The following is a 13,739-nucleotide window of genomic DNA, read 5'->3' on the forward strand; positions in this document are numbered from 1 at the left end:
ACAGATGAAAGGAGCAAGAGCTGAATGCCCAGACAGAGAGTTAAAAAAAAATACATCAAGAAAACTAGGGCTTGGGGGGTGGGGAATGCAGGGATTATATTCAGAGATATAAAAGGTAAACAAAAAAAAAAAGTGCAAGTGCATGCGGGTGAACAGAAACAGAGATGGAGAAGAGGAAAGCTGAAGAGGGGAGGGTGACTTTGAAGGACACGGATCCTTGTCAACTCCACTCGAGTCTTCTGGAGATGGGGATGCCCATTCTGCTTATGCAAATGTTCACACAGCTTATTCCCACTGAACATGATGACTGTGGGGCATAATGCTGTGCCTGTGCATGAGTCTGCATCTTTTACGACACACACAAACAAACCTGTTCAACCACCGACAAAGTCACGGGGCTATCCAGAAAGCCAGTCTTGATAAGAGAGGATAACAGCTTTGTGTCATGTTGCCAGCACATTGTCCTGTCAAGGTTTGCAGTGCGATAGAAAGGGTGGTGGGGTGCTTACTGTGTCAAAATGCTACCTCTCTCACCGTGTCTTGTTTTTTTCTGTTTTGATGGTGTATTTTTTTTCCACACCTTTTTATTACCCAGCGTAAGACGCTCACCCTCTCTAATGTTGAGTCACAGGTGCATGATGTAAATATCAGAGCAGCTTCAACCACAACTTGAGTTGTTATTCCCTCTGGGATAAACACATTCCTGAGCTCAGACAACTCAGTGGGCTGGGACAACTGATACATTACACAGCATGTCCAATCAAATGTTTTTACATGCTGTGTAGTAGCACAACTGATACACAATTGTTCCACCAGAGAAGAAGAACATTCACAGTCATCAGACAAGATTGATTTGAGTCAGAAAATGTAGTTCAGAACCGAAACACTTGATAGGGAACACACTTATTTTAAACCTTGCATAAACCATAGACACTGCCTCAAGTGTCATGCTGTGGTATGTGACAGCAGCAATGTGTCCTATACGTGTTTTCGTGCAGGAGAACACAGACTGCATGCACAACAGTCCGGTCTGTGAACACCGAAGACGCTATTGGACAAACATTTTTTGTAAACTAGTCATGGAAAAGAAAATTGTGCTTTTGGTTTGGCGAAAAACAGCAGCAAAGAGGCAGCATGACATGATTCAGTCACTTGTTTGGCATCGCATGTCCTGCAATAATTGGACACACAACACGCACATTGCAATTTCAATGATTTAATAATATATCATTCATCTCTAGAAAGGAGCTTTATGTAAGATAAATGTCCAGATACAAGGGTCATGGTACAATTCTCCTCCTAACTTTGAACATCTTGAAGTAGAGCTAAGAATAAAGCTTTCTCTGTTAGGATCTATGTCCATCAATAGTTTTATTCTGCACTGGTAGTGCTCTCATCTTTAATCTCAGAGTTTACTGCTGCTATAGGTCACGAAGGTTCAAACATGTCATTACTGTTCCTCTCGATACTGTCCGATAGGTCGGTTTCACATTGCTCAGTATGCTAAATGTTCGTCTAGATACAATGACCATTTCTGTAAGTGCAGCCTTTTTTTCGTTAAATGTACTTACAGCGGCTTTTAACATGAGACTATACCAGGGGCGTCAAAGTCAAATTGTGTAGTGGGACACATTTGAGTTATTGTTCAATTGTTTCAGTCTCACTCTCAATCATCCATTTTTTTTGTAACTAAAATCATGCAGATACTTTAACCATAAACTTACGTACTTTGGAACAGGAAGTAGTGAAGGATTGTTTCAGTGTGGGATCTGTGCAAACTCTCCTTCTGACTCGACTTGGCTTGAAAAGCTCACACGTATAGATTGGTCTGACTTTCCCTGGACACTCGTGCCCCACGCCAACTCCTTCGTCGGATTTTTCAAGTGCTTATCAGTGTAACTCAAAGCTTGAACTGAAGAAAAGGGGTACGTGTATAGTGAAAATAAATGACAGACTATATATATATATATATATATATATATATATATATATATATATATATATATATATATATATATATATATATATATATATATATATATATATATATACATATTATAAGTAATAAAGTTGTTAAATTCCTTGTAAGCACTTTTAAGATAAGACTATCATAACAATGGGAGGGAGTTGAGGCCACATTGATCTTGACCTTGAACCTCCAAAATCGGATCAGTTCTCTTGGGTCCGAACTTAAAGGCTTGCCCTGAAGGTGCATTTGATGGGCAAGAAATGTGACAGGTGAATGCCAGAACACTCAGCTAAACCAATGGCAAGCCAAGCGATTGTGGCCTCCAAAAAAGTGAGACAGCATTTATTGGCATGTACTTATCTACAGGGGAACTCTTTAAAGAAACCTTACTGGCCTTCAAGAGCCGGTAATGACATGAAGCTTGCTTACTGTCAGTCTAATCTGATGAGGAGGAAAAAGTTACAAACTCTCACAGGACGCTCGACAACAAGAATTATTATTATTATTTATTAAGGCATCTAATTGGCATCAGTGCCACCAGTAGAGAGAAACCACTGCTGCTGCAGCAATGCAGGTGAAGGCAAGCGGTCTTGACTGGATAACTTTGAAGGAACTTTAAAGTGACATTTTATACACAAGTTTGAGTTCAGGTGTATACTGTATACATCGACTTTGGTTGAGTTAGGAAACATTTGGTATGGTATGTTTAGTATCAGTGATGTAAAACAACTGTTTGACCAATCTTATTAGACAAGGCAGTGGAAGGAGAGGAACAGTTTCTGTCGGAGGGATCATTAGAGACAGAGAGAGGGAGAGAGAGAGAGAGAGAGAGAGAGAAAGAAAAAGAGAGAGAGAGAGAGCAGTGATGGGGATCAGACACAGGCCCTGAATATCAATGCAGCACGTCCCAGAGATTTCAGGGCTGCAGTGCACCAAAACCTGGCGAGAGCGAGCAAAAGAGGAGGTGGAGGTACCTGTCCAGTACAGCCAAAACCATCCATTGAAATCGCCATTATTTTTCCAACCAGTTCAATCATAACACAATAATACATCCATAACTTTAGATTTCCTTCTAGACTTGTCATGTGTTTGTTTACCATCGTATACAAACATAGAATGTGCTAAGCCATACGTTCAGAGGGAAAACACTTTCTTGTTTACGTGGAAATTCATTTGACGACTCGTCTCTTCTAAGTGAAAGTCAGCTTCTCCCCACCCGAATCCTGCAGGTGTGCTAATTTTAAATGACTGCTGCAGGCCCGCCTTCCCACCAAAGAAAACACAGACCTGTATTTAGCTCAAGAGAAAATGCATGCCATCCATCTTAATTGAATGAGAAGTCATTTAAGAAGCCTGTCAGACACATTAGTATGAGGTGCCTCATCCTTTTTGTCCTTCTCTCTATAAATGGCCTGTTCCTTGCCTGCCATAAAAGCTCCATTTCCTTCAACAAGGGATCTGTTAACTCATAAAGCCCATGTTTACCTCGGGGTCAATCCAACATCTCATATCCTGGTCACTAGCCACCAGCCAATAACCATTAGCCTTATTAATTGCGGAAGCCTCAGACCATCTCCTGAGTGCTGTAGTAAAACAGGACCATGCACTGCGTCTGGGTGCAAGCAGGCACACAACCATGCAGTTAATGAGATGACTCCCAAAGGTCTCTAACCTTTCTCTATGAGAGGTCACCCACATGCACGCTCCGTCTTATCTAATATATTACTCACACACTGCTTAGTCTGTATTTCCTTGTAGCAATAAACTCAGGCAGTTATGATGAGTGACAACTCTCCGAACCTGTGCTAAATGTCGAAGGCTCTGCATGCACAAGCTGCAATTTTAACTATTAGATACATAGACTACAATGGGGTTTTTTTTAGGTTGTCCTTAAAATTAAAAAAGGCCATACAACCAGTTCAATTTGGAGCATTCAAAACAATGATTTTGGAGTACAAAAGCCCACTAAAGGTTTCTCTTTGTTGATATATGATGTAGTGGCAAAGTAATCAAGGCACAGCTCTACACAGATGATCATAAACCTGGGTTGTGCTTGAATCAGAAGGTAGGGAATAAACGGGTCTAACATTTTCATAAACTTCATAAAGCTTAATGTAACAAAAACCAAGTCTAAATGGATTACGAGTGTGCATAAACATAATCAACTGAGAGTTGAAAAGGAGTTATATATAATATCCATCAGAGGTAAAAGGAAGGACTGGTTCATAGATAACAGAAGGGGTCGTATACCTTAAAGCTGGAATATGTGAGAGATGTCGCCCCCACAATAAGCACCAGTCTTTGAGAACGAAACAAACTCCCCCAGCCCACCACTCTCACTGTGTGACGGTTTGTATGGTGCTGCTGGCTGCAAAGCGAATTGCCCCTTGGGGATAATAAAGAAATCTTGATCCTTGATCCACCTCCCATCCTCTCCCAACCTCCCTCAGTCTTCAGACTGAGTGCATCCGTCTGTATGACTGATCTTCTTTCTAAAAAAGTGCTTCATATACTGGGTTTTACGCTACATCCCATTATTATGCAGTTTAAGCATGATGCTACAGTGTTGGAATGTATGGACAGCACCATTTTATCCCCATTGGGTTAAAACTGTATGACAAACAATATATGGATAATTAGCATGGGTCAATCATACATTGTCTCACACAATCAGAACCTTAGTCAACGTTGCTCTGAGGGCCTAATCATCACTGTTATATACCTCTCACTACACTGCTATTTTTCACACACACCCACGCACACGACCCTGTTCTCACAAGAACTCACACAAAGGCAATTGACAGGGACACGTCCTCCTCCAGATGTGTGAACTCAGTCAAATGTTTTTTAAGCTAAACTTTCTGCTTTCCAAATCAAGAGGCGAGGGTAAAGAGGGGAGAAGAGGGTATCACTCAATGATGGATCATGCAAGCGGTGCACAAAACAGCAACTAACGTTCGCCCAATGTTTTTGAACTGAGAGACTTGGTGTCAAATAAAAGACTTCTGTTACAAAGATGACTGAAAACTCATTTCCTCACAATGGAACAAAATAAGCAGCAGCAAAATCCTCTCTAATCCCCTTTACATCCAGATTCGGTGGATCGGCACAGGGTTCGGTTTAGCAATAATTTGTGTGGCAATATAATGTCGTCTCATGGCCAAACACAATATTTTTATAATATTATTAATACATTTTATTTTTAATTGCTGAAAGAGTTGCACAATTCATTTTGTTTGTACGTTGCATTCTTCAAACTTCATGTTTGAGTTCAGTGTGTAGAAAGAAAACGGTAAGTGAGATGAATAGACTGAGAAGTGTTTTTCTGATTTGACAAACAGTTCTGGACTTAGTGTAATTGTGTGGACATGCACTTAATAAAGTTGAATCACAATGAATAATAATGACATAAGCATCATGTTTATATCTTATTGTGACTCAAGGATAGTGATAATATTATATTGTGGGGCCTCTGGTGATTCCCCCTCCTAGTGGTTATAGTGGTGGGGCCGATGATCGGATCAACCCCTGCTTAAATAATCTAATCCTCACTACAAAGGATTCAATAAGGGCAGCTCATTTTATCATCTTTCCAGTATACGTCCCAGTGAGTAAGGAGAGGCTGGTTGCATGGCATATGTGGTGGTGCTGAAATATTAATGACTGACCACATGGCCCATAGTTAACACCAAACAACAGAGGCTGTAAAGAATCTGGTGAGGAGTGATTGTGTGTATAGGTTAAGGAGGACAACTACTGAGACATCCAGCTCAAACTACTTTATACTAAAGAGCCCAGTTAACTTTTGGCTGCACATGGAAGGTGTGAATAGATGAGCTTGCTGTCTCTGTACACCTTGCATTAAAAAAGAGTGATTGAGTGATTAGAAACATAACTTTCAAGTAGAACCAGCTTCACATGTGCAGCACATGAAGGGTCAGATAGAATAGAATTAGAAAATACTTTGTCTACATTTTTGTCTAAAGGGAAGAAACATATATTTTGGTTGCACTGTGCAAAGATAGATACAATAGAAACCCAACATGTCACTGTTACCACAACGATGAAAGTGAAAACCTTCATGTGGTTTGTGTGGGTCTTTTTTTCCTCAGTTGACCTCCAGGACCTGTGCTAATTCTTTAAAAATAACACATTGTTGTACTGATAATCTAAGAAAGCTGGCTGATTCTGAAATCTATTTAGCTGGTCGAGAAATCAGTGATACAGAGGAGAGAAACTGGGTGTCCAAAGCCATTAATCTACCCTAGCTTCACCATTTATTCTCTCTTTAATTTATGTTCTCTCTCTCTGTCTCTCTCTTTCTCACACACACACACGCTCTCTCTCTCTCCCTCTTTCTCTTTCTCTCTCTCTATCTCTCTCGCTCTCTCTTGACACATAGGCTCCTCCTAAAGAGCTATATATTCAGTTCTTATTCCCCCATTTCCAGGGGAAATTAATGCCTGGTTGAGGTGAGGAATGAGAATTAAACTGTGGCAGAGGATTAATCAGTCTTGCATGTCTGTAAGCTGGACAACTCCAGATAGTTTATAAAAAGACTCACTGGAACATGCATATGAATAGAAAGAGCCAGTGGTGAGTGAATGGAGTTCATTCTCCGTTGAATACAAAAGACTTTCTAAGAAGACTGGGCAACGTGTTTTATCTTTTAAATACATTTTTACCAAGATTATTCTGCATATAACTTTTTTCTTTCAGGTTGTTATTACATAATTTCCTGTTAATATACTAGTAAAACCAGAAATTGAAACACAGGAATGTTTGCTCAGTAAAGACTTTAGGTCTATGGGAAAATCCCTGACACGGCTTCTGTTGAGACAATAAAAAGACAACTGCACAAGTCACTTAAAGGCAACCTTTTAAGTGACCACTGCATATTCTAAATCACAGTTGGTCCAGAGATGACGGATTGTTCCTGAGCCCCTGGCTAGATGGGAAATAAGTTGACTCAGTACACACTATGATTAACAGTCAAGACTGCTACAAGGGGCTGTCAGTTTACCTGGGGCAAGGAAGGAAAGAATTTACTTAGCAAAATGAGACGAGGTAAAATCTTTAACATTGGGAAGCTAAGCCCCATACCAAGACAATAAAACAAAAACTGGATCTAGTATCCACGATGTAAGGTTCAAAGCTAAACCTTAAACCACGGTTCAATACCTACAGTCTAATTTTCAAGTCGTGTTCATGGTTCACCTGAGAACCAAAATCAATCAGTCAAATGAACATTAGATCTCACTGTGCGTACTATCCAGGAATAAACAATAATACCACACTTCAAAAGCCATCCAGACTTAATAGCTTTAAAGTAAGAGGAAACTTTCCAAGGACCATGTTCATTTCTAAACAGCTAATTAACAGAGCCAAGTTGTTGTACACCTCATTCCCCACTTGATCTCCACTGTCTGTACAAATAAAAGCAAAAAGCCCCAAAAATACACATCAGCCTGGTCAGTGTCACTATGTGTCCCAGCACAGCTTGAAATACACAATAAATGGGGGTGACTTTTCATTCTCATCAGGTCGCATCACACGTGCAGTATGTGGTGTTGACTGCGGCACTCGTCAGTTGTGACGGTGTGTTTGTCAGCACTTTACACTGGTATATCGGTCACACCCATATAACGCAGCCAACGTTACAGATGAAAGAATAGGTATCGAAATGTAGGTTTAATTGTTTGTATTTAATTTGTGTACAACAAGACTAAGTAAATTACTTACACAAGTACATACAGTCAGCTCACCTTTGTTGACAAACTTTCAACAACTAACAAAACTCCTCGCCTTGAGGCTTCGTTCTGCCAAATACCAATACTCAAGCAATGATGAGTTCACTTGTTCAACAGTTTAAATGACAGTATGCTTTGGACTCAGTTTGTTAACTGTAGATAGAGATTGTATATGTATATGAGATTGGATAAAATGAAAATGACATTTGGCCTTTTCAAAACAAAGCCAAAGAAAATGTTATTCAGATATATTTGTTTGGATTGGAATGTCCTATTTGAGTCATCTTCAGTGTGTCCTGAGGTTGTGTGCCCAAAGACTAAACTTTTTTCTCCACCCTGCAGAAAAAAAAGTCAAAAAGCGCTGCGCGGACCAGTCAAGAAGGTGCACGTTGCAACCAGCTGCGATCTCTGTCCACAGCTCGGAGAGCACATCTGGACAGCTAGAGTGCAGAAACAAAGGAATTCCCAAGGTAGTTTTAGAGATTCACTTGTGACAGCAGGAGATAATACAACGTGGTATAAACTCTATTAACTTCATAAACACGAAAACAAACAGACATATGGTCGTCCAAAGGGAGTGTTTTATTCTGTAAATAAACCAGAGGTTTTAACATAGTATTGGTGTCTGACTTTCCATCCCGCTTGTCTTTTTCTGTCCTAAATTGATATGTTGTACCCCGACCATGCGCTCCGGCACAGTTGCGCCATGGGCGCATCCCGTTGTTACGGTTACAAAACCCTTTCATAAAAGCGCTCAAGAGGCACTGAAGGCAGCACTTTTTTATTAAATAAAGAAGTCCAGTGTGGAGACAGCCTTAATGCTACATTGAGTTCAGGGGAAAAAAGCTTTGAAATATTACGTTTTTTATAAAAAGAAAAAAAATCCCTTTGTAATCGCCACCCTACTGTCGAATGTAAGGAACATTAGAGCTCACTGTGCTTATTATCCCGGAATAAACATTAACCATGTTCATTTTTTTTTAACAGCCAACAGCCAGGTTGTTATGCTGAATGACTGCCAGCACTCTCTCCCCTGTAGGACAGGACAGCAGAGGAAGAGAGGAAGAGGAAGATGAGGAAGGAAATAAGAGAAGAGTGTTGAAAGAGAGCCAACGCTCTCCTTTACAATTGTCTCTGACCTTGAATGGGAAAGAAGCGAGAGATAGATAATCTGAGTCAATTTGGAAGACAAGTCCAACACAGCCAATGTGTGTCTACGGTGATTACAGTATCGGCTCTTTAGTTGATTGTCAGGGACACTGTGTGTGATACAAATCTTGCCAAAATCTCTAAGCCACTTAAATGTTTAAGTTTGTATTGAACTTTGTGTTTAATTTTGTTTCACCAAAAGCTCTTGATCTTCCCATGACTCTACAACAAGTAAGGTTATGCAGCTACTAGTCAACAAGCACAGGGACAAGGTAGTACTCCTGAAGGAAATGTTTGCACTCAGCAGTCTTCATGCTTGGCGGAGAATTTGCCTCTAGTTTCAGGTCAATGTTATCGATGGAGCTTTATGGTGACACACAAGCACTTCATGACCTGCCATCAGTTGTCTATGTGCTTAAAGGCAGGTAGGTAGGTTCAAAAACTAGCATGATTGTGAAAGTAGCATCCTCTCCAGTCTCTGTATTCACTCCCAGCCTCCCCTCTGTGCTCCCTTTAAAAGCCCCGCCCCTCACGTATATGAACTATAGCGCCATTGGTCCAGATGTGGATTTCTTATGTGTTGAACATGATTGGAAGTAAGTCGAAAATCACAAACAAAACGCATACAGCTGTCTGTGATAAAGTGCTGAAATAGAGCAGCTCGTTTCTCTACTGCGGCTCGTTTTTCTCTGTCGGTGGCAGATTGTGAACATACATTATACCTTCAGCTTGACAATATTAGAAGGTTTCGTCCATCGCACACTGTCGTTAAACTATGTATCTTCATCTGTCACTTACAATAAACATAAGAACTACAAACTGGTGCTGATGCACAAGTTAGACCAGTGGTCTGCAACCAAGCGACTTTGATGAGATGAAAGTGGCCAAGAGCTACTTACATCACATCGCTTTCATTTATTTATTAGCAAACATCAGCTGAATTAAACTAGTCCTACTGTTTAAGCATGTGATTGCCACAGTTGGAAATAATAAGTGGAGGAAAAAAAAAAGGTTCAGAACAAAATCTCATCTCTGTCCTGGTTTCTTATTTAGCGTCCTCCTTCCAAGAAAAACAATAGTCTACCTGAATATTTTGCCCAAAATGTAACTTGTTATAACATTTTAGGTCGTTACGTTCCAGGCTCTAACAAGGCTTCATTATGGGTCATTATTTGATCTATTTTTGTCGGTGACAAAGGACAGAGCTGAACTCTACAAAGATTGACGTACTGTTTACTGAGACTGAAGAAAAGGCTTGAGGTGTAAATGACTGGTTTCTTTTTAGGTTACAAAACTTTGTGGCTACTGAACACCCATTTTCAGAATCTCCAGAGCCAGTGATGGAAATAAGCCCCTAGTGACAAGGGAGTTTTACGTGATTACAAAGGATATTCAAAAAAAGTCTTCTTTTCACAGCCGGCTAAAGAGCCTGAGCACTGGTGGCTACTGAAACAGTACAGTGTCTTAAAAGCACTGCGAGTCTGAAACAGTAAAATGACGACAATAAAAGGAGCTTACACACTGCGAAGGATGGAGGTAATCTCCAACAAGGAGGCAACGTATTAAACTGCACTCTGCTGTGACCTCTGGCACCATTCAAACACATCCACTCCTCGCACACAAGTGGTCGGCACTGCACAGGATCATTAACAGCACTTCTTACTGCAGCCACTTTCTGCAGCTCTGCAGCCCAGAACATCACGTTCACGCAGCCTCAAAGAGTTCAAACACATGTTCAAAAAAAAAAGAATATTTGAATAGCCTCATGTTTTCTTTGAAAGCATTTCCCAGATTGCTCTTTCAGCCTGCCGAACCATTCTCAAAAACAAGAAGTTCTGTTAACTAACCTACTGTTTTATGCATGTTAATTAACATTCGAGGACTTTATTTTCCCATTACTTTTGTTGCAGTGAACTTCAACTGACATTCCCCTGCTTTCTCACAGCTTCTGTCCAAGTGTCTCTCTGTTAAAGGACTTCTGTTAACAACATGACTACACTCATGTGCCCCTAAGCATTCAGGGTGTGGAAGAAGCAAGTCTGCAGTACAGTGCTTTGATGAGTGTTTGATAAGACTAACAGAAAGTCTACGATAATGTACCGTCATTTCCATCAGCTGCTGAAATAACTTTTTAGAAAGAAAGAGATGCATTTTGCTGATAATTATCGCCTTCAAGTGCAACAACCTGGATCGTTTGGGGATTTATTTCAGACACAGGGAGGGCTTTCTCCCTTGGCTCGGTTCATTTGGACACATGTAAACACGAGCAATCACACTCTGATGCAGAACAAAACAAGCAGGAGAGCAGAGATCGCCAAGAAGAGGTGGTCTCGGCTCGCTTCCAATCAAACCCTGAAGGGGTTTGCAGCGAGAACACAATCAACGTAGCAACTGGTAAATATAACTGGCTGACTCATCACACTCCATTAGTAGAGGTATGAGCAGCAGCAACAGAAGCAGCAGCAGTAGAAGTGGTAGAAGTAGATGTAGAAATGGTAAGAAGAAGAAAAAGATTTCAATTACAACTGATAATCAGCATAAACATGGTGATAGGCGACGCTAATCATCGTCTTCGTCCAATTCAACATCAGTAGAGCGTCTCTGGAATCAACATCTACTGGCTCAACACCTCGCTTAGTTCAAAGACTTCTGTCCAGGTGGATTGTTTAGCTGAGGAATTTGTGTTTCAGGGTTGGTGGGCCTGTCGCAGTGATCCAGGATGGCTAGCGTTGTAAACTCCATCATCGTTTTGTTTTGTTTTTTTATTCAAAACATTTGTTCGTGAATCAGTGATCAGCAACTGGCTGGTCTGCAGGATTAGTACTATTCTAACTTTATATTTTCGTCATGAATCAGTGCCAGAAAGAGTATTTGCTGCACGGACGTTGGAAACATACAGACCTGACTGATTTTGGGCCAGTTTCACATTAAGTAAGTCCAAAGCCTGTTGTGTATTCTGTAGCCCAATCGTACTGTACAGGTTTTGGTCGTGATAACTGTTGCTGTGACGGTGCTTTTTTTTCAGCACCAGGCGCTGTCCACTGTCTGCAGTATTTAAATTTGATGCTCAAATCTGATGCATTTTGTCGTTTTCTCAGAGGACTTCTGGGCGCAAATTAAAAAAATTGCATCATCTATTTGAGCTGGTTCTTCTTTTTTATTTGGCTGTAAGCCAAAATGTTCCCAAAGGGGCAAAGTTGCATTCAGTTTAGGGATCAGTGCAGTTGCCATTGTTTTCTCATCTGAACATGAGGTGGGGTGAAGGGACTTCACATGCAGTTGTGGTGTTGCCTCTGTGCTCAGTGGCTGGCTTGTTTATACCACGGTAAATTACTTTTGAGGTCAATGGGACAGCTTTAAGGGTCAGATGTGAAACCTTAACACAAGCAGGAGGTCAAAAGGTCCCCTTATTCATGCACTGATTTTCCTATTTTTTAACTTCTGTAATTTTGCTAGTGGTAGATATGTAAAGATTAATCGTGAGGCAGTCAAAAATCGATTCAAAGGTGTCAATGTTCACATCGATACTCTGAAAAATGAGTCGCAGTATATACAGGATCCAAAATTTACACCCACCAAGCGCAAAAATGCAGGTAGATTGTCTGTTTGGTGAGTACATTTCAAAGGACTATCCGCCACAGGAAAGTCATAAAAAGTGTGCTATGAGTATTAAGCGTGTTTCATGTAGCTGCCGCTCCCTGCTCCTCCCTCTGCTCTCATGACTGTGAGCATTGCAGGGCACCAACATATATTTCAGCCCAACCACAAACACACATACACAAACACAAACGTGCCCCTTTTAATTTAACTTTAAACTTAAATCTGTGATTGATTCAACAGAACATAAGGCCTTCATGTTTGGCCTGTATCTTTCATCTCCCTGCCACCTTGTCCAGTGAATCAAAAAGTTAATTTCGGACCCTGTCAGTAATATGGTGAGCATCAGCCGCTGTAGAGCAGATTGGTTGTAACAAGCAGGCGCTATCATGGCAGCTGCAGAGACCAAACCGTACTAAGAAGCAGGTTTGTAGCCCAGCCTGCCCAAACGAGTGAAAGAGCCGAAGAGATGAAGAAGTGTATTGGGGTTTTTACGAAAAAAATTAAAGGAATCTTTTCTAGACATAATTTGTCTTTAGTCACATTTTGTCAAAGAAATTGTGAGGGAATTGTATGGTGAACCCAGTATTGTGAATCATACCAAGAGTTAAGTGAATCTTTACATCCCTAGTGAGTGGTGTCAAACATCTGCCCTCCTCCCTGCTCCAAGTCAACACATGACTCATTTTGTTCATGTTTTGACTAGCTAACTAGCATCTTGGAGGCACCCACCAGCTCAAAGAGCGACTAGTACACATGACACTTGATTACCTACACAGTGGTGAAAGGAGACTGGGCCATAATTGTGTGCTGACAGCCCTGCATTGGTGCGCTTCAGCACACTTTATGAGATTAAAGTGTGATCACAAAAATGACCCACAGAGATAATGCAACGATGTATAATTTGATCATCTGCAATTGGAACAAAAAAAACAAGCTCAAGGTGTGAAGACACTCGTAGACAACATTTGTTGCAATATTGATCAGATATTTCTCTGCTGCTTGAGTTTAGGAGGAAGAATAAGAATTCATCTGTTCTTGTTTTAACTCGGAAATGTGCATTTTGGGGTCTGTTTACTATGTAGCTCTCTTTCCATTTTCACTCTTCTTGTGCTTGACACATTCCACTGGTGAAAGATTTCCTGCCCTCAAAAAGCTCAAAAAGTTCTTGTTGCTATGCAACTGATCTGCCTGGCACTCAGAAAAAAATGCTAGCTCACATAAGCTACACACAGTACAACATTCCACACACAACACAAACACACACCAAGTAG

The 13,739-nt window shown here is 40.7% G+C and overlaps 1 protein-coding gene across 2 annotated transcripts in view; it reads right to left on the reverse strand.

Moving 5' to 3' along the window:
- Positions 1 to 13,739, reverse strand: part of atp2b2 (ATPase plasma membrane Ca2+ transporting 2) — a 112,922-nt gene that overhangs the window by 81,161 nt on the left and 18,022 nt on the right. The gene's annotated exons all lie outside the window — the stretch shown is intronic.

This window comes from Symphodus melops (genome assembly GCF_947650265.1).
Source record: "Symphodus melops genome assembly, chromosome: 4".
Classification (NCBI taxonomy): domain Eukaryota; kingdom Metazoa; phylum Chordata; class Actinopteri; order Labriformes; family Labridae; genus Symphodus; species Symphodus melops.